Raw genomic sequence first — 26527 nt, 5'->3', positions numbered from 1 at the left:
ACAAATTAGTATCAAGAGCTATGAGAACAGGAAACTATCAAAATAACTAGAGGAACATTTAAATCATGTTTCTCCAACACACTCCAGAAATGACAGGGAAAGAGCCTAGAACAGCAAGACAGACTGGGAGGCATACCCTCATTGGCTTTCCCTTTTGACAAAGTCAGTGTAACACTTCCACTACCTAAATCCAGGCAAGATTGCCGCAGGAAGAAAGGCAGAAGCCTCAGGAACAAAACATCTGGAACCACTTTTCTCATCTTAGTCAAGAGGCATTTGGATGATACTCTCAGGCACATGGTGTGACTTTTGGGGATGGTCCTGTGTGGGGCCAGAAGTCAGACTTGATGATCTTTGTGGGTCCCTTCCAACTCAGCATATTCTGTGATTCACTCCCCAAAGTCTCTCAAGATAACAAATCAATAAGCCCTCAATAAGCCCAAGCTTTCAACAAGATCCTAGGGGCAAAATTTCTTTCCAGCAAATAGAAAGCAATCTAACATTGGCTTGACTACTTTGATTAAGTAGTACAAATTCATTTTTTTCACCTTTCCCTATTTATCCTAAATATTTTTCCCTTATCTCTCCTTTTGCATTTTCTTCTCTGGCCAGTCTGCTATACAAGTCATACTAATTACTCACTTTACCCTTTCTTTCTTTGTTCCTGACATTTCTTTCCCCCACACTTTAGCCCTTGTTTGCCCTTACTCTATTCTTTGCCTGTCAACCTCTCCTCAGTGCCTATCCTCACACTAATTCTGTTCATCTCAGCTAAAATAGTATCACATTATGTTGTTTCCTTCCTCCACTCACATTTTCTCTTAGAGGAATTTCTCCTTTCCCTACTTCCTACCTACTCAGGTAGATACATGAAAGATCACATTGGCTGACATTCCTCGGACTGCTTCCGCCCACTAGAAAACATTAAAGCAAAATAATCTACTTGTGTCAACCATTCACTCCAGAACCTCAGAAGAAGGAATTCAGTCACAGCCATTACTAAGTAAATGATTTTGAGAACAATTTAAGACTCAGATCCACACAAACTATAGAAAGTATTGGAGAGGAGTAATGAAAAGGAGGATCCTTTTGGAAAGAGAAAAAAAAAAGTGTGTCTGTTTTCCAAATCTAGCAATGAAGTCACAGGATTTAATCTATAAATATAGAAAACAATAAAAGCGAATAAGCAAATAATAAAAAGTATAAAAGCTTTTAAAAACAAGTCACTAGCTGGAACCAATATTTACAAGGTCTTAACACTAGATAAAGGAAAGGTTTAGAGGGCAAATGAGTGTGAGGTTGGAACAATAACCACTTCAATGGGTTAACAATATTATTCCTCCCCTATCTACTTTTCTTCCCAGGCCTGGGAATGTCCTGGGAATACAGAGACACTTGGTTCTCCATGGCTTTATCCTCTAACATACTGCCAAGTTAACAAATATTTGCTTAAAACCAAAATAACCCCAAATAAAACAAACAAACTCTCATACACAAACTCTGAGCAATTTAAGCTGTCTTTAGACTAGGCTAAAAGTCTAACTGGCCATGTTAAGAAATTATTACATCATTTTTAAGCAATCAACAAAACCAGGTTTTTTTCCTCCATCTTGCTGGAATTTTTGAAGTTGTCTATTATCAAAGTCTACTCAATGATCAGCCCTTATGCTGATCTGATCAGATCTTTCCCTCTTTTCTACACTAGCACTTATTATTATTACTACTACTACTACAACTAATAATAATAATGAGTTATGCTGAAGTCCAAAACCCCTTTCTTTCTGATGTTATGGCACCTGCTAAGTCATTGCCTATATTTATGTTTGGCAACAGGCTGCCTGAAGTGGTATATTTATTATGTGAAACATTGTATCTATTTGTACCTTTTATCATCTGCTCCTCACATCTCAGGCACATTAGACACAGGTGTACCATACGAAGATACATTAGACTTCTTTAAGGTATCCAAACTTTTCATTAATATTCAAAGTTGAACACATGTGTAGGTTTTAATATGATTGTAAATATTTTTTTGCGCAATAATACCTTGAGCACTTTTTGCTGCTCTTCTGTAACAGCTTCAAGTGGAGTCTGCTCAGAACTGGCAACATGCAGCTTATTACAAACAACGACGCAACAACCAGTAAGAGAATCCATTCCTCAGCAGCAACTCCCAAGACTTGCTAAATCACAATCAATGCTTAAAAGCATCTCTCAACTGAACAGTTAACCATGGTAGGTAAAAACAAGTTAGTCATTTATCTTATGTGACAGTTTCCATCTTGTCATAATTTACAAAGCTACTAGAAACTAAACAATGTTGATCTAGGATTACCCAAAAGTCAACATGATATAGTCTTGGTAAATATCTAAAGTATTAAACAATGCCAGTTGTAAGGACAGCTAACTACTAGAAGAAAGTTTGAAAGTGTTAAGATAAAGTGATAATGTGTTAGATATAAACTCAGATTGCTCATTACAGGGTGCCAGAATGACTGCATTTCAGAAACATTTTAGTCAAAGGCTACACTTTAAACTCCTAAATTTGGAGTATGACCAGTTTAGGATTTTCTGATTCCATTTTCAACACAAAAGGCAACCGTTTGCTTAAGAAAACATCATAGCTCTAAGTTATACAAAGTGCACACTGTATTATTCTGAAAACCTACTTTCAGACAAACTTTGATTTCCTATTTGGAAATTATTATTCAGCTATTTTTATGTATATACATATGTAGGTTATTTTTATTTATATGCATCTTTGACACTGGGATACATAAGACAGTTTTACTGTCTTGTACTTCGTTACAACGTTAACATAATTATTAACACATCAAAACTTTAACATATTTGTACCTAATAAAACACTAATACAGTTTACAAGTACAACGTATCTTCACATTAAAGGGATAAGAATAAATATAATCTTGGGCCTAGCAGAGCTCCAACTGATAATTTACAAATTAAGATGACTGGATAAGATAGCAGTCATCTAAAAGACTGCTTATCCTAGCAAGAACATTACAGTATCTAGACTTAAAAGTTTATAGTTTGAGATTTGAAAGTTTTAGGCATAAAATACAGAATTTAGTAAACAGCAATTTCAAAAAGACCAAACCAAGCTTCTCTTCTACATAATGTGTCAATGGGGAGCATACATTGAGAGATTTATTCCCCAGCAATTAAACAAAAGTAGAAAAAGAACCTAAATCAGACCACACACCCCAATGAGTCTTAGTCCCTTTGCTATCGTTTTTCTACATGCAAGATTACTAGTTCAGTCCAGAAGAACCTACTGTAAGACTAAGCTACGTAATTTTCATTATAAGAATGAGACTCTGTGAGCATGGTCTATTACACCACTCTAGGGACACTCGAGGACATTCTGAGGACTAAAAGAGGTTCTTTAGTGCTGTTTCCACTGCACTTATTTACTGAAATCTTTCAGTAACTTTTAACAAATGTAGTGGGGGTTTCACCCCATACATGCATTAGCTTCTTTGATTTGTAAAGTCTCCACTAAGCAAAACATCAACTATTTACTTTAACAGTCATTTTAAATCAGCATACCCAACTAATGCCATTTGACAGAAATGCATTATGAAAAGTTATTTTGGCAGTAACCAAACCATCATGACAGGATTCCTGCCGTAGCAGTCTATGAGATCGGGTGACTCTGTGAGCTGCACTAACTGTGGTTACACTACTTTTTCAATTGTTTAAAAGCTATTATTTATGTAGTCTGACAAAAAAAAAAAAAAGACAAATCACCAGGTTTAGCTGTTTCAACATGATTAACTTTCCAATCAAAAGAATTAACAGTGTATTTTACATTTCTGAGAGGGAGGGTGTCTGTCTGTTTTGGTATTCAGAAAATTAACACATGATGAGAGTGTATGGTAACATTACTTTAGCAAAGCTGGTAAGTAATTCAAAAAATGTACATTGTCGCAGAGATTAACATAACAATTTCAACTTGTGACTGAAGTCCAGTAAGTTTTATGTTTGTATTCCCCACATTGTGTGTTAATCTCACAAGATACTTTGATTTATGCTTTCCAGATCTTTGTTGTTAAAAGGAAAATGCAGCAGCTGTATTCAGACAGCAGGTAAAGATTCTGAAACCAGAATGAAACAAAGATTCACACAGAGAATTTCGACTATTTATCTGTAGTCAGTTACTTAGTAGTGTATCTAATACTGAACTCACTAGCTATGCAAGGAAAAGCAGACCTCCAATCTCTGTGAATGAGAGTTTGATCGAAATTTAGCATGACACCTTAAAATTTGTGATGACAAAAATAGTTTTACTGATCTGGAATTCATTTTTAAACTTAAAAAAATTAATCTAAATCTAAAATTAATCTAAATCTTTGAGAGTTTAAAGGCATTTACACTTGTTTACTTGCACTGACAGCAGGGTTAACTTAGCCATATAAAGTTCTTTAGCATGCCGAGTTAAAAAACAGACTATCCTACCACTGGTGTGACTACTAAAGTTCACCTTTAAAGTCTCCTAAAAGCAAGATTTTCGGATTTCACACAAAACAAATCAAAAACTTAAAAATTAAATAGTTTACAGCGTTAAAGTAAGGTATTTTAGTCACTATATAGCTGAGTATTTCCGCATGGTTAGAAAAGCAAACGGGAAATACACAGCATTCTTTTCTTTTACAAAGAGACAGCAGAAGTGGTAAAATAATAAAGGTATATTTCCTATGCAACTGCCTAGAATAACTTGTATGCAAGTATTTAAACTGTAGGAAAAGCTGCTGCTAGAAGGCAGCACTTTTTCTAACTCATTAATGCGTTTCAAAAAAAAAAAAAGTTTACAACAGGGGGATACTACCAGCAGTAAGGCACGGCGTCACTTATTGACACAAGAGACTAAAAAGCGCATCTTTCAAACATAGCTTTGTTCTGTTTCAACTGCCCTAAAGAGGAAGAAAAGTAGCAGAAGCCGACTGAAGGGTCGAGCCAGGACCTCCCGGGGAGCCGCTGCCAAACGCCGCGTCCCAGCGGGCGCTGCCCTTTACCTTTCGGAGAATTCCGGCGAGGAACGCGGTGTGGAAGTGTGAACAAAGGAAGAAACTCACCCCAAGGTACTTCTCGCTCGCCGCGAACCGCCCCTGCCGGCTCACCCGGGTATGAAGTTTGCAATGGCCCATCAGACGCATTCGCAGACACCTTGCCTCTGCCCAACTTAAGCGCAACCTGCCCGCTACACTCCTGCTGGCTCTCAGAGGAGCGTGGCCCCGCTCCAGCCCGGCCGGCCGCCGCCAGCCGCGGGGGGGCAACGAGGTGGCGGGGCCCACGACCCCCGGCGGCCACCCCGGCCCGGCGGGGGCAGGGGGAGGGGGCCGGCGCCGCTCCGCAGCCGCCTCCAGCCGGCCCCGCAGCACGGGGCGGCCACTCGCACAGCACCTCCGGGCGGCCCCGCTGCCGTCCCGCCCTCGCCTCCGAGCCGCAACTTCCCGAAGGGTCCGTGCCGCACGGTCGGCCCCTCTCCGCGCCAGCGCTGCCCGCCCGTCCTTCCCCACGGCCAAAACTTCTCCCAACTTTCCCAGCGCCTCACCTCTCCGCGGCTCGCTGCCTGCGGGGCGGGGGCGCGGACCGGGGCCAGCCCCGCACGGTGCCCGCCGCGCCACTCCCCCCTTCCTTCGCCGGCCACCAGCGCCCCGCCGGTGCCTCCCCGCCCCCAGCGGGCCGCGGCGCCCCCCGCCGCCAGATTCCTCCGCGGCGCTGGACGGCCGCCTCTCCGGAACTCGTTTCTGCGGCGCTCCGCGACAGCAGCCTCCGCACCCCGGCCAGACCCCGCCGTGGACGGACCAAACGCGAAGGAGAGCGGGGGAAGGGCGAAGCACAGCCCAAGCTGTTCCTCCTGGTGGCCCGGAGCTGGGGGGAACTCCTAAACCTCAGCCGCGCTCGCCCCGCTTCAGCCCGACGGGGCGGCAGGGAGGCGGGTGCCGGTCCAGGGACGCAGGCGGCTTCGTGGGGGGCGAAATCTTCCCCCGGAGAGGCTACTCAGAAACTTCGGAAGGCTGCTGCCGGGGATGTCTTACGGGGATGGCGAGGGAGGCCGTCAGAGCCCGCGGGAACACGCTGTCCTCTGCCGTCCGAGGAGCAGCGAGTGCCCGGGACAGTCCCGCGGTCCCCGCCCGCACCGATGGCAGCAAGGAGCGCCCAGCAGCGACCGCAGCGCCTCGGCGGCCGCTCCCCTTCCCTCAAGCAGCCGGGCTGCCGCCCCCGGGGCGCGCCGGCGGGATTGGACTCACGCCTCACCGCCTCGGACCCTGGGGCCGGGCTGGGCGAGCCGCCGCTAAAGGGCTGGGCGGAGGGAAGGAGGTCTCTCAGCAGAAGCCAAAAGCGAGTGGCGGCACCCCGGCACCGCTATAAAGAGCGGCGCCCTGCTCTGGCGTCGGGAAAAACAGCGGCGAGGAGAGCGAGTGCGGGGCCGGTACAGCTGGGGGAGCGCGGCGGCGACCGCTCCCCGGCCCGCGGAGGGGGTACAGGCTACCTCGGGCGGAAAAGCGCCCTGCCGGAGTCACGCTGAAGGGATGTCTGTCAACCTGCCAGCCCCGTGTTAAAGATTAATACCGAAACAGTCCTCGAAGGATTCCCCGCTCATTAATAAGTGATCCCACTTAATAATGATCAAACGTTTGCCTGGGAAATCCCGTCCCAACGGGCTCACGGCGAAGTCGGGTTGCAGACAGGTGACGCCGGCGGGGGCGCATTTGCCGCGCATTAGCCCCGCCACGTCTTTTACTAGCCACATAAATAAATACAACCAGCGGCGCAAGGGGCCCCTCTGCAGCCACAGCCTCACTCTCCCGGGGCTGCAGGTCAGAGGGAACCGACCCCGTCGGAAAGCGCGGGCTCTCAGGGTCACTAGCCCGCAACCGTAGCTCCCGCACTCTCTCCACGGGCGGCGGCGGCAGCCCCCGGCCCGGGTACGGGGCACCGGCCGCCCGGCGGCGGCGGCAGCGCAGTTCTACGACGGGCGGGCAGGGGGCGCCGCGTCACAGCGCACGGGCGGCCGGGCACAGCGCGGCTCCCAGTCCCGGATCTCAGACGCGGCAGCCGGCTCCGGCTCCCCCGAACGGAGCAGAGCAGAGCCGAGCCCGTAGCCCCGCGGCGATGAGCCCTGTTCCGGCTGCAGGGCTTCGGGTCCGGAAACCTGAGCGTCGCTCTCCCCGTGAAGGGCGGTATAGCTGGGGGTGCTCTCAGCTCCAGGTACACGTAGCTTTGAATACAGTCGGTATGTGGGTATATATACATATTGATATATACATAAACATACACACTCTATACAGTTACGAACTACAGGTTGAATCGAAGAACACGACTGTTTTCCGTAACGCAACGAAATAGAGCACCAGAACTCTCACGGGAATCATCCCTCTCAGCACCCTGCTGATAATAAACTCATTAAACAAAGAACTCACCAGACCAGCTGGACTCGGCACTCTTCTCACAAAGTCTGCTCCAGCTCAGTTCATCTCTGCACTCTTCCTCCCCCCTTTTCCTTTCTGTCCTTTGGAGACGTCGCGAGCCCCCGATGCCCACACGCCTCTAGAGCGTGAGCCCCGCGGCGGCCCTGGCGCTCAGCGCGGCCCCGGCGGGCAGCCAGCGCGGCGCCCGGCCCCACCGCCACAGCGCGGCATGTCGGCTCCGACCCATCCACCTCTCCAAACTTCCAGGCTGGGAAGGAAAAATAAACGGGGAGAAGGAAAAGAAGAAGAAAAATAAAAATAAAAAAACCCCTCACACACAAAAAGGGGAAGAAACAAAGAAGGCGAAAGGGAGGGAGAGATCCAACTTTCTTAAGACATGTCCAGGCAAAGAACGGGCAGAGTTGAGGAGTTGCAGCAGCGGAGAGAGAGTGGGGACGCTGCACCGGATCGCCGATTCCTTCCCTCCCTCTTTCCTTCCCCCGCCTCCCTCCCTCCTTCTCTCTTTCCCTCCCTCCCCCTCTCTCTCTCTCCGTCTTCTCTCGCACTCTGTCTGTCCCCCTAGGACCCTGCTCGCAGCAGCACCACCTCCTCCCTCCCTTGGCTGCTGCAGTCGAGCGCGGCGGCGAGAGCAGCGCGCACCTCTCCGCGCCGCCACGGCTTCGCATCGCACCGGGGCCACGGCCGCCAGCCCGCAGGCGAGGCGAGGAGCCCGGCACGGCCCCGCCGCCCCAGCCCCGCTCCGCGCCGAGCCGACTCTCCCCTGCCGCCGGCGCTTGGAGGCCCCGCTGGCTCCGCCGCCGCAAGGCCGCTCGGCTCGGCGGGACGGCGCTTCCCCGCCGCCCGCACGGCTGCGGGCGCCCCACAGCAGCGCCTCTCGGCTCCTGGGCGGCAGGGCACAACCGCTGGGAGAACCGGGTGGCTCCAAGGGGGCTGAGCACGGGAATCTTTCACTCTCTCTCGGCTACGTTAAGACTAGAATAGTTTTCCCTTCCTCTCCTCTCCTTTTTGTGTTCTTCTTTTCACTTTTTCTCTTTCCTTTTTTTTTTCATGTTTTCTTTTTCTTTTTTTTTTTCTTCTTTTCCTTCATTTTCTTCTTTCTCTTATTTTTCTTTTTCTTTGCTTTCTTCTTTTCTTCGGGGGAGGTGTATTTTTCAGAGCACAGCCAAAAAAAACCCAAAAAAACCCACCCAACAAAAATGGCAGTTCCTTCTCAAAAATAGTAAACCATAACCAACCAAGACATAGTTATAATGTGGTTCTCCCTCATTCAAAGTAAGCCCCAACCAACCATTCCTGCTTAACAAAGTCCAGGAGATGTGGCACTGCTAAGTGGCAGGGATCAGCTGAAAGCAGGGGCCTGAGTAGGTCCTGAATGGTGAGGTTTATAAAATTTTGGGAAAACTACAGAAAAAAAGTTATTTGCCTGAGAGAGATAGTGTAACAGTAAATTTTTAAAGCACTCTGAGATTCTCAGAAGGTAAAATATTCTTTTACTAAACAATTTATCTCTAAGGAAGTTAAAGTCATGGCCTCCCTCCAAAAGTCAAATCGACTTCTGAAGACATTGGATCATTATTTCCTGTAAGTTACACCACTAAAATCTATCAGCCAAATGAGCGTGTAGCGTTCTATGTTAGGAAGAGCAAATAAAACATTTCAGTATATAAATCCTAAGTACATTTCCAAATAGTGCATACAGGCCATTTCAGCCTGAGAATGTTCACTTTGAACAAACCTGTCTGGAAAGTTTAATGTCAGAATTCTCTGGCCTTATGGATTTCCACAACAGACACAGCTGATTGATTTAGTTAGCATCTCATCTTCTTTCTGAACCCCAAATAGAATTATACTGAGTCCTTATCCAAGTGCCACTGGGCCAAATGAACTTTCCTTCTGTGAAAAATGCTTCAAAGTGAGCTGCATAAAGTAAATTGCATTAAAAACAGCATTCCTGGATAGGGCTAAAAGGGGAACACTTTAAGGGCATTATAGTCAAGGGCTAGAAACAAAATAAACTACACTTCTGCTCTGTACAGTTGCAAATGTTTGATATTTTTGAAGTACGAAATTTCCTACCTTTCAGATTCATGACCATATTGTGGTTGATTGCTGGGTTTAGTAACAAAAGGTAAGGGTAGCAGGTTGCTTAAACTTTTGTCTAAACTTTAATTTTTAATGCCTGGAGAAATGTAGTGCTAGTTAATTGCAATAACCTCTTTTAAGTTGGACAGGAGCATCTCTCAAAAGTATCTGGTAAAGATAACAAAAATAGAGTCTTCTGATTTGGATCTCCTGCTACACCCATGCTATACTGACAGTCAGTACTTTAGATGAAGAATAAAGGGATAGGCCGTCACTCTCCAAGAGTGGGTAATGGTGATTAGCACTTCAGATAAAGTGTTGGAGCCAAAAGTTCCAGCCAAGTGTATCCATAAGTCTTAATATGTATAGGTTTACCTTCTAAAAAAGGTTTCTGACATCACAAATAATATTGACAGAGTCATTCTGATAGTAACTGAACATTCCATTTTTATTCCGTGTTTTCTCTGACCTTTAATTTTTTTCTTTGAAATAATATCAATAAAGCTGTTATAATCATTGTTTACTTTCACATTTAAAGATTAATCTCCCAAGGGTATTTTTTGATATGTTATCCTAAAGGAAATTCATATATTCTTTTACTATACAGGAAAGGTACAAAGGACTATACTTGTAATCACACTTGAGTGTCTAAGGCACCATCCACATCTCTGAAAATCTTCCAGTCTTATAACCATTGTAGCAAAATATGTTTGGTTCTCCCTATCATCTATTGACATATCTCTGTCCTTATCAAACTACCTAAGATGAAACAAGTTTTAGCTCAGCTGTCAATAACAAAAAAAAAGAAAAATTATCTGGATTAGACAGTTTTCTTTTAAGAGAAGCATGGGTCCTTCAACTTTGGAATTATTTCCCAGAAATTGAAATGGAAATTATATTTCCACAAAATCATTATGGCACTAACACTCTTCTCACTAATCTACCTCCAAAGATAGCATCATAGATTTCCATACTTGTTTGCTATATATTTAACAAACAGGAGCTGATAGTTAACTGGTTAAGATCGGAAGTAAATACCAAAGTCAAGTGTCCTCCAGAGATATTTTCCTGCTCCCAGCCCTAGGTATGCACTTGGGGAATGATATCTCAAGTACTTTGGACAGATTTCTCAGCTCCCATTTAGTAAAAGAGAGGGTAATTTCAAATTGTTGTGACTTAGCTGCGTAAAACTTTAAAGATCAAAACCAGCCCTTTGAATTGCACTGGCTCAGAAATGGCAAAGGCGAGGATAATTATGGCTTGGTGTCTATGAGGGTAAACCAGTCGCAATTGCTACACCAAGTGCAGCTTCAAAAAAAGCACTTTTGAACACAATAGCAGCCTGTGACTCAGGCAATCAAGGGCCCATAAACATTGAGCCTCTGTGGCAGAGGGCAAATACATCTTCTCAGTAATGGGGTCAGATACAATTTCAAGAGAGTTCTCTGTCAGTTATATATGAACTGATTTGACATTGGTTTTACAGTAAGAAATAAATTCTCTACAGTACAAAAAGCTAGCACAAAAGCTGTACTCTATTTGAATCATATTTACACAGAGAAAAGGAGGCTTCTTAGTAGCAGCTCTGCTCTGGTCGTCCTCCTTTTCTTCATCTGGTCTTAGGAAGAACTCCCCAGTACCTCAATTAGTCGTAACCTTTGGAAGGAAAAACAAAACAGTGCAACTCCTCAAAACTTGGTAATCATCCTGTCCCTGTCCTGCAGTCAGGTGTGTATATTCCTTTAGCACTCTAGTTTGTTTCCTGTCTGGTAAATGCAGATTTGGGCAGTAAAAAACAATTCTGCTTTTCTGGCTGTTCTTGCCTACTTTCTACAAGCTTGAGTTGAACCACAAATGTCCACTTCCCTCCCCTCACCCCTACCTTCCCTCCTCTGCCCCTTACAGGGTTTCCCCCTGGGAAACAGGGGGCAAAATTATTTTTATTCACTTTCTTTTACCCTAGAGAGTTATTACTGTGTAAAATATCACTGACTATTTGCTTAGGTATTCTTTCACAGTGGTTTTCAAGACTTCCAAGGCAGCAATGTCAAAATTATAGTCATATATCAGCTTCCTTACAATGAAATGCTAAACAATCTCAGCTACTTGACAATCTATTGTGTGCCCTGTGAACCTAAAAAGGAGTTTACTGAGGCAACTGAATCATTAAACCTACAAGCTACAGCTATTTGTGGTTATGTGTTAAATACACATGTATGCAATAGTTAAAACCTAGAGCAATGCTAGAGAGGAAAAAATTAAAACTTACTTAAAAGATTATGTTTCTAGGTCCTAGTTCCTCAGGTACTAATGGAGTGAGGACATCCAAATATCTGAGCAGTTATTTTCTGAGCCTTTAAATTGGTAAAGACAGCTGGAGAAGAGTGATTTTTAAATATTTTTTTTTTGAACAGCAGGGAGGAGAAATACATTCTCTAAACAGGTGTGAGCTAGGCAGCCTCATATTTTCAATATTTTGATCTTGCAGATTACCTCTGTGTATGTCAACTTTTGAGAAACATTTTAACATCACTTCAGAAACAAGAAACTTTTCCACATCACACTTTTCTTTACCAATCTATCTTCATAAATAATTTAAAAAAATCACTTAAGGTAAGTTTGTTTTATGGCATTTATCCTACTCTGCCATACTGGCACCTGGAACAGAAACAGAACTGTTATGGACAGTGTGGGAAATAAATAAGGTGGTTTTATTACAAGCAGGGATTTCCATGGTTACCTCGTGTTGAGATACCTGGAGGTCATTTTGTTTGGAGAGATTGAAGAGCCATTTTGTGGTCAGGAGCTGGTGGATTGCTTGTTGTTCTGTTCAGAGTTTTGCTTACTGTTCTTGTTGTTACCTACTGCTGCTTACTGTTTTGCTTACTGTTCTCCTTGTTCTTACTGTTTTGCTTACTGTTGTGCTTACTGTTATAGTATGGAGGCGGATCAGAAAGCATGTAAGGCAGTAAAACCAATTTGGGCTGCCTGCCAAGGGACCATGCGGCCGGGGGCAGGGAAACAACCTGATAGGTGGATGGGAACAAGCAATGAACTGCACCAAAAGGCAAAGATCACCTTCTAAGGAAGAAAAGACTGAGGCCTGGCATGGGAGGTGCGAGGGAGTAGCTAGGTAAATCAAGAGACCTTAAAAAGGCTCGTCCCTCCCATTCAGGTGTGCCCAAATCTGGTCACGATTCAATGCACCCAGCGTGCTATTAATAAAATTCTTTTATTTCATTTTATTTGGCCGTCTCCGAAATTTTAATTAGAGATATTTCTCACAGACAGTACTGGTATTCTGATTAAAGGTTTGGATTGAAGTTAGGGTAATGGTTATGCTATGGATGCTAGTGCATCCCAAACAAAAGTGAAACATTCCACCTATCTTCAGTATTTCCTAGGATGGAATGACGATGGAGTTCTGGAGGAATTTTTGTGTTGTCTGGCTCAGCAAGGTAGGATAAATCTGCATCTCCATTAGGTGTTGTTATCTTCCTACTGAGCCGTGCTTGGACTGCTTGGAACTATCAAGTTCAAATCCATAGAGCTCAAGGCAGAAATGCATTGGTTCACATTATGATGCTTATAACATGAGTAAATATTGAGTTTAGATTTAAGTAATTATATGACAATTACAGTGTTTGAAAAAGTCAAAAAGGGCCTAGGCTATAACGGCCTTTTTAAAAGCTATGTAGGCTGGTATTTTGGTTTTGTCAAGCACAAGGCTTAACATTAGAGTTAGGAATGTGATTTTCAGACTCGCAGTTCCAAAACCAGCATGACTTTGGCACTTACTAGGACAAAAAGAAGTAAAAGAAATCTGCTCTCCACTAATTCTTAAACCTCCTGCTTTCTTGAGCTGGATGTTCAGCTCTTTTAAGGCTTTCAGAACTAAAAATGTTGGAGTCTAGATGGTGCTTATATGATGTAGCGCTAAAAGATAGTGATAACTTGGCTTCTTTGGTTTTGAGTAGTTCGAATTAGTTGTCCAGGTTCCATTAATCCCACAGCTGGTGTGAGATCACAAAATTGAAGTTTTAAGAGCTCAAGTGACGTTAGTATTACATAGGGCTGAATGAAGTAAAAGAAGGACTGGTATTCAAGTGCTGTGTTCTGTTTTGTAATAAGGTACTGGTCATTTTGAGTCTAAAAGTGGTCCTAAATTTAGAATTAGGGTTTGAAGAACTGTGGAGAATTGTAGAGAGCCCCAGTGACTGTGGTACTCATGAACATCAGAAATAAGTTTGGTCTCTACAAAAGCAGTGGATTTGCCTCTGGGTTCATAGGTTGGTAGACCAGTTTTAATTTAGTGTAGGATGATTAATGTTGGGATATAATACTCCGAACGTCTTCAAAATTTTCAGGTCATAAAGAACTAGGAAAGACATAGGTCTCTACTAAGTCATTATGTCTCTTTTATCTTGGTCATAGATCCTTTTATATAGACTAGGTTTAGACTTACAGTTTATAATTCTATAGCATTAAAATATATATAGCTAATAAGTCTAGAATCCAACTGACTTCAGTGTACTGTGTGTCTCAAAGAGATTTTATTTGAGCTGGTGTCTACAATGTCATAAGCTTCATGTTTGTTTAAGAGGTATAGTTTATTCCTCCAGAATTAGTTAATCTTAGGTTATTGTTTGGATTAGGATATGCAAATCCAAATAGTTAAAAACCTAGATGACTTCAGAATTTTGAAAAACTGATAGATAGAAAGGAAGATGTTTTCTATCATCACTACGGTTCAACATTTTATCCATAGTTTGGAATATTATACCTGGTCCTTTTTCTGCAATTAATCTGGATTTACGGCTTAGTTTAGGCTTCTAAAAAATAAATAATTGAGAACCCAGTGCTTGTCTCTATGCTGTAGAGCTCATAAAGATTTAGTGTCTCTTGTGTGTGAAATATTATATCCTCTTTTATTGTGGCCTTGGAGCCCTTGGATTTCATCAAGATGAAGATTCTTTGTCTTTACTAGTGTTTTTTATCCCATTTTACTAATATTAGGATTAATTTCTGATTAAACTTTGTGTACACACATCCAGCTTCTAGAGTTCAATATATTTGTGAATATTATCTTATCTAGTGGAAGAGAGGACTCTCCTGACTACACATTCCCATCCCAAATGATATCTTATCTACTGTAAACTGAGTTGTCAGATCCAAAAAGAGTACATATGTGGAAAAATCATTTCTTCCGTTGCTTTCATAGTGTTCTTCTCTATGTTATTAATCAAAATACAACCTAAATCAATGAAAAGAATCTGAGTTCAATGAATGCCTGTTGGATCTTGCAAGTACCTGAATACCCAAGTAACAAACAAAAAGTGCTCAGCATGACAAGTCTCCTTTCCTTTTAGCTGCCTAGTTCAAGCACAGTGTCATAGCAAGGAAATGAGAGTCTCTGCTTAAAGGACAGTTTATCAGAAGGATACACAATTATCTGTCAGGGGTCATGGAAACAATAATGGCTTCATGAGTACTAGGGGGCAATTCTTTACTTAACAAAACATTACTCATCCAACTGAACTTAATCCAGCATGTGAAACAAGAACCTCTCCTGCAAGGGCACAGTGGGCAGAGAGAGAATCTTTTATGAACTCTTTTTATTTGTTTTCTGTCTTACCTAGTCACCATGAAGTCGAGTCTTCTACTTTAAGGGCTAATAAAATCTACTTTTCCTGTATTTGAAAGTAATTTGCTATCCTTTTTTTGATCTCTTGGTGTAAGATAAAGGTCTTGGTCTACCCACTCTACCTGATTTGGCTTTCCATCACAGTTCTTGTCATAGAGCAGTGACATTTCTTTTCTGTTATATGCAAAGGAATAGTGTTACCAAAATAAAATTTCCAAAGAAAAGGATTTTTGTATATGCATATGTATTTATATATATATTCAGCATAAAACTAATCTATTATCCCATGTGTTGTGTTATTGAATAAGACTCAACATTTTTTTCTCTTATTTTTCAGCACACGCTAAACTTCTGTCTCTCATTATAAACAAAGAGAATATGATTTGCTGCCTTCTTTACTTCTATTTTTTTTTGCAAAGTTCTGCATTTTAAATAACTAAATCATTAAAAGCCTCACAGAATGTCCAAGATCAATATAACATATAATCTTCCATAATAAAGTTGTGTCATATTTAAGCTCTAGTCTCTATATTATCTCTAGTACTCTATACCATCTTTAGTACTGTTCTGGCACGTCAGATAGGGTTATTACTATGTAAATTAGCAAAATAATGAACACTGTAGAGGTGTTCATTCAGCCCAATATTGTATTACTCTGAATGTGTGGAAAAATTTCCTTGTATAAATGGGATCACATAAAGGTCAATGTCTGTAAAATAAAAGCACATATCAAAATAGGATCTAAGTAAGAATCAATATCAATGTATCCCATTTTCACATCATAAGCATATATAAATGTGTCAGTCACAAGAAATACATTGTGTCCTTTTCTGTTTGTAACTGCAACATCCTTGCTAGCTACAGCGAGTTATAAAGCATCCCTTCAGGCATGAATTGCCCTTAAAATAAAATTCTACTCTACTATTATTTTATATTGACAACCTTTATAAAGCTAGTGTCTTGAAAGCTGAAGCTGTGTAATAAAACTTGTACGCCACCTAAACTCAACTCCTAACCAGTTTCTTTAAGTTCAGAAAAGATGACCCTTGTTCTAGTTCAAACTAAATAGAAAGATGTATCTACCAAGAAGGTCTTACACAGGGAGCAGAAAGAAGAAAGAGAAAGTGGATTGGTGAGGTAGACCGGGTAGGGTTCAATACATGAGTTTCATGATAGAGAAAAAGAGAAATATTTTCACTTTCAGAAGAGATAGGGTAGGGGCTACAGAGGTGGCATTCAGTTAAGATGTTTAAACTTACCATTGTATCAGGGAATTTTTGTAGGTTTCATGCAGACTTTTTCAACTAGCCAATGTAGTTAGATCTGTTTGTACCTTGAAAGCAGATGTAATAAAATACTTGTGCTGATTCATTCATCTATATACATCTTGCACAGATGGAATTTTTCAGACCTATGCAAAGAATGTTAGCTATGTTATTCAAGGCTGATGAGTTGAATACTCTACCAGGCCTATTACAATGTTCTGAATAAATGACAGTGCTGCCCAAAATCTGGAATAAAGAATATTTCAATATGTATTTTATCCAATGCAAAATGATTAATTAATATACACTGGGGAAAGTATTTCAGTTAATCAAGAGCAGTCTAGTAAAACAGGGCAATGAGGAAAAAGATTGCTTTAAATTTGACATTTGGCATTTTCAAAGTATTGTATCAAATGAAATAATTTTGAAGAAAAATCATACCTAATCCTGCTTTTCCCTGCTTGGAATATTCTTTCTCTTTTCTCTTTTACCTTCTACTTCCCTCTTTCCCTTTTTAACAGGTTTTAAGGATATTTCTGATAACAGTCTGTCTCACAACTTTTCTTGTACTTACTGTCCCATGACTGTAATAGGAATCTGAGTACATGACAGAAGGCTGGCTTTGATGCTAACTGTTTCTCTGCTCTTAAGTTATTATCTTTTCTCCCTGCTTAGTTTTCTCTCCTGCTACTGTTACCAACATAAGTGTTTAGGAATGGGCCACTCCACTGAACTTTCATTTAAACTGTTGCTGAATATCTACCCATGATCAGCAAAATATCTTATCGAGTGTTTCCTCGGTATAAATAAGCGGCCTTTCTGTTTCAAGAGGTCTTGATTTTGAAACTTTCTTCCCACAAATGCAGTGAATTCAGATTATTTTTTTAGTATTTTTGTGCTGTAAAACCCATCATCCCCTTCTTTTTTTAATATATTAAGACACTATTCAAATGAAAAAATTCTAAGGAATGCAAGTCTTGAGCTAGAAACATTTTTACAGTAGCACTTTAATTGACGACCCAAAGAAAACCATATAAAATAAATGCAAGAACTTAGCATCTGTACTTTCCTGTTAGGGTGGAAGTGTGTCAAGAAATCAAAAGGAGCTGAGTGATTATTTCTCACGAAATCACTACCACAATGTTCTCATAGTCTTTTGCAAAATGAAAGTAAAATAAAAACTGTTGCTACTTTCACAGCAATGGAATAAGTTCGTATATTCATTGAGTAACTATGTTTGAGCTGGCAGGGTGTAAGTTTTTTACTCAATGACTTGAAATATTCTGGCTATCTCCTTATTTCATTACTGGAGGCAGCAGGCAGAAACTACATTATGTGAAACCGAATTGCTGTATCCAAGTCTTCTCATCTTGCTTGATTTGAACATTGTTAAAGTGCCTAGTCCGAATGGTGACAAGGTCTGAGCAACTATTTAGGTGCATAAATAAAAGTACTTATTAAAATGATTTTGTTTTCTTCTGGCCTTCATTCTGATGAAAATGAGTGTTTTCAATCAGGAAGGCTCATCAAAAAACGATTCTACATAATTAAATTACAGTGGATATAGCAGAGCACTTCTTGACTGTATTAGTTAAATGTATTTGTAAAATGTGTTACAAAGATTTTGTCCTTTTTTAATATTTGGCAACACTGACTTCTGTCTTCAGTTTTGATGAAAATGTTTTTCTAAAGTATCTTCACACACAGTGGGCTGTATTTCTTATTTTGTATTTACTCCAACATGAAAGGGTTTTCTGCATTTTGATGAAATATCAAATATAGAAGTTAAATTGTCTGTTTCTTACCAAGCATCATACAGCACTTCCACTAAACTAGAGTTTAGTGGAAATAAATAATTGCAGAGTAAAAAGGCTACCTGAGATTGTGGATGCTCCTGGGAGTGAGAATAAATTTTTCACTGCCAAGTCACTGGCTTGAATGTGGCCCATTTCAGTGGAGACTGAATGTAGTTATGTCATAGGTTTGAAAAGAGATGTTGGAATTTTTTCCCCAATGTTCGCTCCCCCTCGCCCCCACCCGTTTCTTTTGGGATGGGGGGGGGAAGCCGGAGCGAAGCCGCACGCACTGGGCAGCGCGGGAGCAGGGGGAGAGGGAGCGCTCTCGGGAACGCGGTGGTTGCGGGGACGGCTGGGAGTCTGTTGTTCGGGGGGTTTTTGGGGGGTTTGGTCCGCGGACTGGACAGAGCGAGGAGCCTGGTTTCGGCCGCCTCCTTTTGTTTTCCTGAGAGGAAGTTTGTTTTCCCCCACGGGACACCTCGCGGAGAACGACTGAGAGAGGGAGATCGGCCCATCTCAGAGCGAGGTATTCTGCCTTCGGGACTGCCTGTTGGAAAAAGGACTTCTTTTCAGTGCTGGCTGCGAGCAGCTGTTGAACTGTCGGGACAATCCTGCCTTCCTCCCCTGCCCCTCCTCTCCGGGTTGCCTCTGATTTCTCGCCCCCCACATGGGGAATTGGGACTTTGTTTTGCTTCTTCTGAAAGTTTTTGATTGCACCATTTGTTGTTTATTCATATTTTGTTGATAAAAAGCTGTTTCTTTTCCCGTTCCACACTTCCACCTGAAGTTTCTTAATTTCTAAGTTGTAATCTTTTTAAGCTGAGACAAGTTACCTTCTGATAACTCATCACTGGCTGTAAGAAATTTTTTTGTGAATTAATCTAGTTCTCTGTAGATGTGTGTTTAGGATGCAGAAGAAGGTGTTATACACAATTAAAATTTCGGAAGATGAAAAAGGATACTTCTAGAGACTTTATCAAAAGACCAACATTTTTACTGAAAATGCAAATAAGTGGATAATAGCAATAGATTGAAGCCTGTACTGCCATGCCTCTGTTTGCTGTGGGCATCAAGGGCTTGAGTTTCTCAGACTATTCACAGATTACTACAGACAATAATTCTTTCTAAAAGATATCTGGTTAAATGTAAGGAGAAATTCTGTAACTACTACTGGACAAAACTCCTTCCACAAGCAAAATCCAGTCTAAGCAACTGTTGCAGAATTGGACCCTAAACAAAATACAAGATCAAAAAATAATTACCATAGTCTTGAATCATAGAAAAATCCATACTGGTTTTTTTTGATTAAAGTAAATTCAGAAAAAATTTCACACATAACCACAATGAAAATTTTCTCATGACTTATTTGTCAAAACATCTTTCAGTTTTCTATTTGTGAATTATTTAAAAGGAACACAGTTAGTCAATGAGTGGTCTTTTTTTACTTTCTTTTCCAATTGGTTAAGATCTTGAAATATTTCTTCAAGCTGGTCTGTGTAATATGGTCTAGTCTCAGTGAGACCTCCATAGTTTATTTATGTGTGCATTTCATTCTCTTATTAAATAAATATTTTGTTTGGCTTCTTAATACCATGATGATCCTTTTACTAGTTAGTATATATTCTGAAACAGACATAATAGTAGAAAGACACACACAAGTATGCTCCCCCTTACAGTGGAAGTGTCAGGAATGAATTTAAAAAAAAAACAAAACAAAACAAAACAAACCCTTGCTTTCTTTGATTATTTCCCCTCTGCCCCAGAAACCACAAAAGAGATGACTGCCCTTTGAAATAATTTTCAGTGTGTTGTGCTGCTTTGCATTTCCAGATGGCAATATGAGAGGGGTTGTAAAAGCAACAATATATTAGAATTTGCAATTGATCCTCTATCCTAAATCACTAGAAAAGGATCCTTCCATGATTTGCTCCATGTTTCTGCCATCAAGGTGTAGAAATGACTTACAGTTTCTCAGGGAGAAACTGAGAGGAAGAACAACACCAGAGTGCTGGTGAGGAAAGCTTTGCAGCTGCTTGCAGAATACAAATGTTTTTTCTTCATGCTAAGGAACATGCAGGAAACAAGGACAAGTATTCCTTTCTATGGCTGCGTAGGGTAAAACAGATATTCAGATATTCTTCCCAAGAATGCCAAGGCAGTGTAAGGATTAAAAAAGATGTCTTTCAAATGCAAGGACCATTTCTTAATGATGTTGCACAATGGACCCCAGGGGAAAAAGGCAATGCCCTGCCTTCTCAGGACCTCTGTTTCTCCCTGGCCTTCCCGAGGCCTCTGTACATGTGGCTGTCTCTCTCCTCTCACATATGAGAGAGAGAGGCTGAGAACTTTTTCTTGCTATGTGGGATGGGGAGGGTCGGGGGGCTGGAGGAAGCATTGAAACTGCCTTTGAGAAAGAGTTACCATTTAGGCAGAAAGCCTTCCTAGTGAAAACTGAGTTCCTAGCTTTCTGTCACAAATTCTTCCGAAATTGTACCTATCCCTACAGTCTGTAATGCTCAGTGGCCTTGTAAGAAAAGTAGTTATTCGTAAAGCTTAACTGGTCAGCCTGTGTATGTCTATTGGCTTAAGGACTTGATGTTTTGCTCTGTGTAAGCAGTTTTCATTTGGTTCTTCTAACTACATCTGGGTTGATATGTTCTCTTTACTTTGGCAAGTTTTTTTTTTTATATGACCAACCTGAAAACAAGACCCTCAATTTATTGAGAAGCCCGCTTCCAACTGGTTTATTTAAGTCACTCTCATGACATTGTTCTTTCTAGATGTGGGCCATGAAACACACTTCTTCATTGCTGTCAGAATACAGATGAATCAACTCTCTGGGTATGCTTAAGACTCCTGAATGTTTTTAGGGAATATGTAGTAGGTTGCCTGGGACAAGGAAACTTACAATTTGGGTATTTCCTTTATCTGAGTGTAAACATCAAGATTTAAGAACGGAAATTTTAAATTTATTTGTTAATTAGATAAAATAAATGCAGTTCAGTAGCATACTGTTTGATGTTATTGGCATTTTAGTTTCGTTTCCTTTGCAGAAGAAAAGTAAAAAATGTATCAAAGCTACTCTTCTAGTAAAAGAGAAGTCATTTTAGTATGGAACTGTCATAAACCATTGATCTATCTCCAAATTCAGTGCTAAAAGTCCATGAAAATACCATCTTACATTGTCATATAACCGCTGTTTACTCCACAACTTCAGTGTGTTTCTTTCTGTAATAACACTTTGTGGCTGGAAAGTTTTTGTGTATTCATTTTGTACCCAAGGAAGAGAAATACAAAGACCTTTTATTAACATGCCCACGCATTTTTTAATTACTTCGATGCCAAAATCTCACTAAGTACTAGTGATATTCAAGCATCTAAGGGCCTTATTTTAAATTATTAGTTGTGAAATATTGAGGCATCAAAATTGAGTCAAGGAAATCAGAACAACAATAATTAACATTTATATGAAACAATATCAGAACCAAACTTCATGTTTCTATAATTTCTTTATGAAAGAGTGAACCTGGCGAATGGCTTCAAATCAAGATTTTTTTATCTCATGCCTTGGGAAAGCATACAATCATCGTTTAGGAAGGTGGTGTGCTATTGCAGTGTAATAACATGCTGACAGTTTATGGTTTGGGGACTGAAGACTTAAAGGGTGACATAATTCAAAAAAGTAAAGAATGAAGAGCAAAAAGCAAACACCATCTGCCATCTAAGCACCTGTATCTCAAGATGAGGCTATTGAAGACTTATTCTGTATTAATCGCTGTGTAATTTTATGGATTCCATGAAATTTGTCTGGAAATGAGAACATTTGCGTGAAAAAAATTTACAATCTTGCAGGTTGATAAAGTTTAGCTGCACTATAAGAGACTCTGAAGAGATTTAGTAGATTAAGTGTTTTTAACACAAATTTAGGCAGCAACTAAACCAGGCTACATCAGCAAGCAAGTGCAATTTCCTACGTGACTTCTAGCATGCTCTTATCTAAGATATTAGGAATTGGTGTCCAAAAGTGTCATAGTGCGTTAAATATTTACCTTGCTCAAAAAGTTAATGCAAATGGCGGATTGCCCCTGAGCTCATCTATTCGCATCTGTAGATCATATTAGACCCTAAACACATTTACAGATTACAGGGATAATATTAAAAATATTAGACTGAAATTAATCAATGGTTCTTGTGAGTCTGCAAACAGGGTGAAATTATTGCCTTTTCAGAGTGTTAACTATTTAATTGTTCTTTGAATGGTGAAAGAAAGAAATAGAGAACAATTTAATGGGAAAATATGAAATTTATGACTTTTCTGTTAAATATCAAAACATCACTTCTGGAAGAAGTTCCCAAGACAGAGTATTCAGGAGAAATATATGCTTACCTTATATCAATACTCTTTCCAAGGCATTTCTGTTGTCACAGGATCACACAGAGTCTCTGAGTGGTTGCAGGGCGTGTGAGACCACCTAATCTAACCCACCTGCTCAGGCAGGGTCAGCTACAGCTGGTTATCCAGGACTCTGTGCAGTTGTGTTTTGAAAAGCTACAAGTATGGAGACTCCATGACCTCTCTGTGCAGCCTGACAGTGTTTGATGATTCTCACAGTAAAAAAATGTTGTGTTCAGAGGGCACTTCAGGTGTTTTAATTTGTGCCCACTGTCTTTTGACCTGTCACTGAGCACCACTGAGAAGAGTTGGGTTACCTTATCTTTCCCTCTCATATGATATTTATTATCACATTGATAAGATCCCCCCTCAGCCTTCTCTTCTCCAGGCAGAGCAGTCCCAGCTCTCAACCTCTCCTCACCTGAGGAATGACCAGGTCATTAACGAATGTGTTAAAGAGCACTGGCACCAGTATCAACCTCTGGGATATACACTGTCTTGCCTCCAGCTGGACTTTGTGCCATTGATCACAACTCTCTGGGCCCACCTGTTCATCTGTTGCCTGATATTAATATTCTTCCCTAGACATCCCTGTTGTTCACAGGATACTGGGCCAGATGGATCCATTATGATCATTCTTATATTCTTCTGTTAGCAACTAAGGTAGAAGGAGATAATTCTGAAGTCATATAGTCCTAGGATCGTTTGCCCTTCCAAACACTCCCTAAGGCCTGCAAGGCAATAACTGCCATGAAGGATTTTCTGTAATCATATTCCAAGCATATAATGAGAACCACTTGGACAAATGTGCCCTTTCCTTGATATTAAAAAGATGGGAAAGTAATAAAGCTGTGATGTTTTAGATTCCGCGGGGGGAAAAAAAAAAGGAAACCAACCAACCAAAAAACTCCCCAAACAAAACAATAAAAAACCCCAAATCCCAGAAATCTCTACAGAGATTTCATGAATATCCAATTGTTTATTTAATTTTTATGCTGAGCACCTTTGTCCTTTAAATGTCCTTGACAATCATAAGCCATGAGTTAAGTCCATAGAAATAAATGTATGTCCTTCTGAATGGTCTTCTTTACCAGAATTTCCTGTAAATTACATAAGGAATAAATTAGTACAAAATTTTTTGTTTAGCTTTACCTCTGCATGTATTGACTTAGTTCACACTAAGTTGTATTGACTTAGTGTGAACATCTATGATCATGTCACATACCACTCTATTATTCTTTGATGACATAAAAAGACAGAACATTTAAAAATATATTATAAAAAGAATACATCAGAGGGAACAGTCAGCTTTGATCCTCACATCTAACCAATCGCACATTGGATAGATTTAGCTCATACAAATGTGGGATAGTTACTTCATTGTAAATGATTAATAACAATAGATGAACAGTTGTTTGTTTTTTCTTGATTCCTTCCAAATGCAAACCCACAGACACCTACAGCTCAAGCATCAGGAAAGAGGCTGAAGCATACTATATCTGACCTCTTCATAGTTATTTATGCTATGTAAGGTCTGAGAAGCACTCTTTCAAGGGCTTTTCAGTAATTCAGCTCATAAGCAGGTAGAACATGTATGCACTTCCCTGAGCATCATTTGTAAGTCAGTATAGATGCTCTCATACCAATCAGTAAAACATGCAGAGCAATAATTTATAATAGCTGGCTGGTACACCAAGATCCATTTATTATACTTTACACCTATACAGCAATTGATGTATGTTGCCAATTCCCTTGGGATATGTGAAGACCTTGGGGACAGACATAATATTATTTAGAATCATGAGGCACATCACAAGCTTCTTTGATCTAGGTATAAAAGGAAGCATAAAATAAACCCGCTTTCCAAAAGAAAATTTCAATGTAACCACCCAATACTTGTTCCACTGTGCCCAAAATGCTGTGGTTCAGAACTAAATCTTTAAAGATACCTTTCACAATATAGTCTGTGATGTTTACAATGCCATTCATGCATAATATACAATCTTATATACAATCCTTTTTTTTCCCAGTTACTCTTTTACAAAATCCTGCCAAACACAATAGATATTAGTCATCCATTGTGAGTGAAATTTACCTTCAGTTGCACAGCAGTAACTCATTGATTTGGCAGAGTATGATTTCACAGTGAATAAATCACTGTAAGTGCCAGCTGATTTATGCTCTCAGTATGTTTGAGTATGTTTGTGTGCATGTACGCATAGTACACACAATTCCTTTGCGGCTGCAGATACTTTGCAATTTCTCTGGACAGCAGACATTGAGAAAGGGAAAGGTGTGTATTTTCCCAGCAGGGATCAAAGAGAAAAATAGTACAACTTAGATAACCTTTCTGCCAGGCTCCCTCCAGGGTGGATTTCCCATTTAAAACATCTTTCCCAGAGCTGCATCTCCTCCCTCTCTGTGCTTTATTCTTTCTACACCAATGGCTGTAAGTAGGAGGTGTAGTGAAAGGTGAAACCAAGCTGTTTTGATGCTGGGGGCTTTGATCCTTCCTGCTCTTTTAGTATCCCTTATATCTGAAGCCCTCAATCAGGTTCTGAGGAACTTCTGGGAGGAAGGATAGTCTTAAAGAGTTTTTCATTCCTTTTTTTGTTTCTGCAGTTTTTCCCACAGAAGGGCGTATTCAGATTCCTAAAGAAGGCTTTGAAAAAGATCCAAAGAGGCAATCACATGCATGTGCTACTATTTTTTCACCAGGCAAGAATATATGGAATGTGAATGGGGTTTCATCATAGCTCTGCGAATGTGAGTATCAACTGAAACTGGGTAGGCAAATTCCATTAAGTTCTAGGTAAATTAATGTGCATATAGCCAGTGAATTACTAACTTCATATAATTGAAAGCAGGAAAACCTGTCTGCATTCGGTTGTTAATATAAAGTATAATTAGAAGGAAGATCTTTAAGGGTGAATAGTGTCACTGAGCAGCACAGACTTCATAGTATCTTGAGAACATGATTCTACAAAGTTTTCTGAAAAGGATTTCTGAAGGGGAAAATGAATGTTAGTCATGCTTCTCTTGTGCAAATGGTAAGACGTTCCATCTATAGTTTAATTCTAAGTAGGAATAAATCTTTCCCAAAGACTAGACAATATATTCTTTTTCCTCAGGTAAGAAGGTGTAATTAGAAGCCATGTAAATTATTAAGTCTTCAAAATACAAATTAGTTCAAACATATCTGATTTTTACATTTAAAATAACTAGTAAGTACAACAGCATTTGCTCTTAATTATTGCCTGTTGTTTATTCTTATCCTCCTGTTTAAAATAAACTCAAACTATCCAGCAAGACAAAAAAAAAAAAGTGCTGTGTGACCTAAGTGACTATTGTGAATAATATGAGAAGACTGACCAAGCAGGCTCTCAAACAGCATTTCGCTTATGTCAACCAATTTCAAGCTACAGATCCACACAGTGTGCTTCTGAATAAGGGATACAATTGCAGAAGTTAGGTTTGATTATTGGATAACATAGAAGCAAAATAACAATACATTCATCAGATACATCCCTTGCTGTGAAAAAAACAATTGTAGCAATTATGTACTGCATGCACAGTTGTTTTAAGATAGGAAGTCCCAAAAGTTATCTTCTGTAATTTTTTGTATTTTAATTTTGTTTCCATCTTTACTTTCTATGACTGCCCTATGTGCCTGCGTTAGCGACCTATGTGGAATGGCATAATCCTTTTAGAAATTTGACTAATTACTCCTCTTTAATTGAATTTAATTTTGAAACTTTCATGCTGCATAGAAATTATATAGATAGAGAAAAAAAAACTCCCAAGAGAAAAAGCATTTCCCGTTTATATGCCTCTGTCTAAAGAAAACACATACATTGAGCATTTAGAAAAGTAGATTAAGTTACTGTTGT

General features: G+C 40.5%; 1 protein-coding gene across 10 annotated transcripts in view; it reads right to left on the bottom strand.

Moving 5' to 3' along the window:
* The window catches only part of FAT1 (FAT atypical cadherin 1), a 110762-nt gene extending 102999 nt beyond the window's left edge, over positions 1-7763 (bottom strand). For 9 of the 10 annotated variants that reach the window (XR_005566255.1, XM_027735382.2, XM_039388696.1 and 6 more), the window contains exon 1: positions 7449-7763. The gene's annotated coding sequence lies outside the window, so the exon portion shown is untranslated. Of the gene's footprint in view, positions 1-5575; positions 5642-7448 lie in introns of those variants that run through there. The other variant, XM_027735384.2, reaches the window with a different exon arrangement.
* Between the last annotated feature and the right edge of the window lie 18764 nt (positions 7764-26527).

The sequence above is a fragment of the Pipra filicauda genome, unplaced genomic scaffold (assembly GCF_003945595.2).
Source record: "Pipra filicauda isolate LSUMZ 115617 unplaced genomic scaffold, ASM394559v2 scaffold67_size6003252_pilon, whole genome shotgun sequence".
NCBI classification, from domain to species: Eukaryota; Metazoa; Chordata; class Aves; order Passeriformes; family Pipridae; genus Pipra; species Pipra filicauda.
The sequence above is the reverse complement of the archived record's forward strand: the minus strand, read 5'-3'. Positions and strand labels throughout refer to the sequence as shown.